Consider the following 4885-nt stretch of genomic DNA (forward strand, 5'->3'; position numbering starts at 1 on the left):
CATGTCTAAATGATCAAGTAGATGACAACTATATGGTGAAGCATGATCGTCCAAACGATCGCGGAGCAAGCGTCAAGTATCGTATACCGGGTGATCGAGTAGCCAGTAACTATGCGATGAAGCATGTTGGACGACAGTATCGTTTAGTGTGCGCGCTAACCATGCGACGAGTATAAAAAACTATATGCGATCGTTTACCTCGAGCGTGTACACGATCGAGCAGCCAATGCAATACGGTAAACTTTTTACTCAATCGTTTAGCATCAGTTATACGATCATTTAGTAAATACTACACGATCAGGTAGAACTTTTCTCATGTAGCCTGGGCTACACGATGCAACCAACCTTTGGTCTTCTTCCTCGATGAGAACAACATCTTCATGCTTCAAAACTTCAACACGAACGACTCAAAACACTCCAAACACTTTGAATACAGACTCAATTGCTTGTTAATTATGCCCAAAAGCGCAGGGGCCCTTACAAATTAACACTTTGTAAACTTAAAGAAAACTTTAAACAGAGGCAATCATCCCGTAAACATCCACAAACACATTTAACTCTTAAACGCATTGTAGAAAACTTAAAACCCATAATGACTGTAAAGGAAGTTCAATATAACAATGAAATTTAGAATATCAGAACAATCTGGCTCCGTTACCAATTGAAGGAACTCTGAATCGAGATCCTGTGAGCAGAAGCGGATCGTTTCAAATCCCATTGAGAAAGAACACAAATAATTACAGTCTAAACGGAAACGATTATACATAAATAGTAAATTATAGCATGCTTCTTTTAAAAGACTGAACAAGGGATAGAGTATGCAAATCTTTGAAGAATTCTTCTTCAAGTATCCCTTGAACGTTCAACAACTCGTTCAACAGCACGAACTTGAACACAACGACCAGAACATGATCTCAACGAACGATTGTGTAACACCTCCGGAGTTTTTTTTCTTTCAAGAATGAACTTTCGAGGATGAAAGTTCTTTGAGGAGGGAAGATGTAACACCCCACACATTTTTTTAGTAATAATGTAATTTCAGTAACTTTATTATTTGGAATTTCAGTAATTGTTATTAGTTAGAGGGCATTTTTGGAATTTTGGACTTCAAGTGTAAGTGCGAAAATTTAATTGTTGGCGTGAAATTATTCAAATTGGATATTAATTGCAGGAATTAATTTTCTTTTCAAACGGAAAGGAATTTAATTGTATAAAACAAAAAGGAATTAAATGTAATTATATTTATTTTCTTTTTTGTTTTATTATTATTATTGTTGTTTTTTTTTTTTAATAAAAAGTCAAACCACACCCCCCTTTTTCTTCCTCACGTTCGTGAGCCCGTCCGACACCGCCCAAAGCCACTGCGTCAGTTTCTTCTTCATGACCTCCGTCCACCACTACTCAAGCATCGTTCGCTTTTGCCATCACTGGATCTATCGATTTGGGTAAGATTTCTGCCATTTGGGTTTGTTTTCGGTTGATTCTTGAATACTCTTTTACTTTTGGCATCAATTGGTTGATACCCATTGTGTTTCAACTTTGGATTCAAGTTTGTGAAGGTATTGAGGTGTTGTTCAGTGAAGTTGGAGTTTGTTTTAGCGAGTTTTGGTAAATTTTATGCTTTTATTACCCTCTTGTGGGTTAATTTTGATTGTTGAGAAATTTTGGTAAAGTCATTTGGAAGTGATTTTTTTACGAAGCTACATATGGATAATTTATTTGAGATATTGGTAGTGAAGTATGTATTTGATTCAAGCTTTAATCATGTAAGCTTAATTTCAAATTTGGATTAGGGGGTTGATTCAAGAATTTCATTGAAGATGAAAAAGAGTTTGGTTTGCTAATTATTTGGGCTTAAAATTGGTGGTTGGAAGGTGAATTTGAATTGGACCACACCTTAGGTAAGATTATCTGGAAATATTTTGTAACATTTGGGTGTTTGGAATTTGGACTCAACTATTAATTTTAAAGCTTGGTTTATGTTTAGGATTGATTAAAGATTTAAGAATTTCACAAAGATTCCATTGCTTTTTGGTTCGACTTAATATCAAGGTAAGTAATCTTACTACTGGAACTGCCCACGAGCCAGGCATTAGATGTATGCTAGCATGGTAAATGTACGATATGGCAGAATGTTAGCATGATAGACTGATAGTATAATATGATCAAAGTATGTTCTGGTACGAGATCTGAATTATTTATTTATGCACATAGACACTTGAATGCTAGTATGAGATGGTATGTGCTTCCATATGGTTGTATTTGATCTGATGATGTTGAGGTATACATGTATGCTGTAGAACCATGATGTTGAGGTATATGTGCATGTTGTAGAGCCATGATGTTGAGGTTTGTATGTATGTCATAGATTCGTACAATGATGGTTATGATGTTGAGACTGTGCAAATGTCCTTACTGATTAGTTAGATGCCTATTAGATTTTGTGTTTCCTTCGGGATTCACCAGTTTGTGTTTCCTTCGGGATTCACCAGTTTGTGTCTCCTTCGGGATTCACCAGAGGTAGTGGGCATACTTAACTACAGTAGGATAAGACTCATTCTCCTTCTTATTTCATGTGCATATGTGTTCCATGAGGACTAGGGCAGTTTATATGTTTCATCAGAGGTGGGTATCTAGGGGACATAAATGCCCAGCCTAACCCCAGTAGTGGGGTTACTTACTGAGTATTTTATACGCATTCTTTCTCATGTTGTTGTTTTAGGTAAAAGTAGGGACGCGCCGGCGAATGACAAGCGGAATCCGTGATCGAGCCACTGGGACCAGTTTTTATGCTTCCGCTCATAAGACTTGGATTTCCTTCATGTTTTTTTCTAAATTTTCAGTTTTGATGTTTGAAACTTATTATTAAGAATCTTTTTTCATACTTATTTATTAACCTTTATGGTTTATGGGTACCCTATTATTGTTTTTAATATTTACATTTAATAAAGGACTTTTGAACTCCCCTTATCTATTTAGCATTTATTTCATCATAAAAGAGTGTCGTTTTATGTTCCATGCATGCATGTATTTTAGTAATGACCTAACTTAAGTCCTAGGGGGTCGGGTCGTTACAGACTGGATACACCTCGATCACAATTGCGTTCAACTCGATCCTCGAACAGAATTAGAACACCACCACAATGGTTGTCTTGGTATTCTTGGTGTGAGAATCTAGGAGTATTGGGCTCTGTATGATTTTGGATTGAGGAAAGTAGGAGGCAGAGGATCGAGTAACGATCAAGTAAGTGGAAGATGAATGAAGTCTAGACTAGATACTCGATTGTTTATAAAGACAAAGCCTATCGTATAGACTTTACTACTTGATCGTGTAGCAACGAGTAAACGAGTAACTATCATATAGTAAACTCATAACACGATCGTGTATGCTCTCTAACTATCGTTTAGTAAGACACTTTTACTTGATGGCCTCTTTTATGAGATTAATCCAAGTGAAAAATCAACTGAATTTTGGAAAACCAGTTTCCTTTATATCTCACAGTTACCTTAACTTCCAATAACCTCCCACTCAATTCGGTTATTAGAGAAAAAAAATAATTATCATATAATTAATATGTTATAAATAAGTATAATGACCAATTTATCATATTATATTTATAACCTACAATTGTAATATTTCATCATATGAAACATATAAACCATAGTTCTTTTTCTATTTTATGGTATTTAATATAAATCATATTTATATTAATTCCTCTAATGATAATGTATCAAATACATTGAATCAATTATATCACATATAATTGAATTTCCTCTTACTAATTTAAACACTTCAAATTAACTTAAAATCTTATTCTTAGTTTTAACCCATTGAGCTACCAAGGGGACCTCACGGACCTGTAGCTTGAAGCTCTAACAGTATGTGAATAATTGATTAAACTCTTTAATCACGAGATCCACCATCCGTTAACTGTTGGTCACTCCATTAAAGATCGGCAGTTGCACTCTTCGCATTAAAGATATACTTGTTTGTCTATATGACCAATCAACAGTGCGATGACCCTTCACAAATCGCTCGTAAGTTCGATTGGGCCAATTCACATTTTTGCCTCGTGTAGTTACATCTAACTCCTTAAGTACCATTGATTCCTCTAATGAACAATAAGTCATAATCCTACTTTGACTAAGTTCTCTTGGGCCAGGAGAGGGTGTGGCCACTATGTTCAAGATCCGAAATCAACCCTAAAGGGAGTAATTTATCTACTTACCCCTGCTTTAGGGAAGGAGTGAATTCCGTATTATGTAGCTAAGTTCTTAGCTCCCCAATCAGGCGAATACCTAAAATGGTAGGCTTGTTGTGTTGGCAATCTGGCCACTCTCATCCATACAAATCAAACGACCGCCCTCATAGGTAGGAGTTCCCAACTCACTCAGGATTAAGGTCATGTCACCTATGGTCATTTTAGTGAAATGTAAGTCTCAATTATCAAAAGTGTTATATAAAGAGACTAATCCTCTTGTGGTCTGGTCTTCTTTGTATAGGATACCCCCGCTCGCATGTCTGCACATGAATGGTCAGGATCAGACCATTTGTAACACTTTACAACACTTATAACAACTACAAAGTGGGTCGTATCCGTAGTGTCAACAAGATAAGGTATCACTCCTTTATCCATCTACTACAAACCATTTATGTTATTACTTAAGGCATGATCCACTTGTATGTCTCCACATACATGCTTAAGTTACATGAAATAATCATCTATCTTGGTTTATTGGATTTGAGTAAATGCTTATAAAATAACATTTAATTTATCAATAACAATATATTTACGAAGTGTTTACAAACTACGAGACTACCAGGAGAATTAGGGCACTAATCCCAACAGGTTGTTCATTAGATGAGCACTGATACTTAAGGATA

The sequence above is a fragment of the Benincasa hispida genome, chromosome 8, assembly GCF_027475165.1.
Source record: "Benincasa hispida cultivar pf3 chromosome 8, pf3_genome.v1.1, whole genome shotgun sequence".
Lineage (NCBI taxonomy): Eukaryota > Viridiplantae > Streptophyta > Magnoliopsida > Cucurbitales > Cucurbitaceae > Benincasa > Benincasa hispida.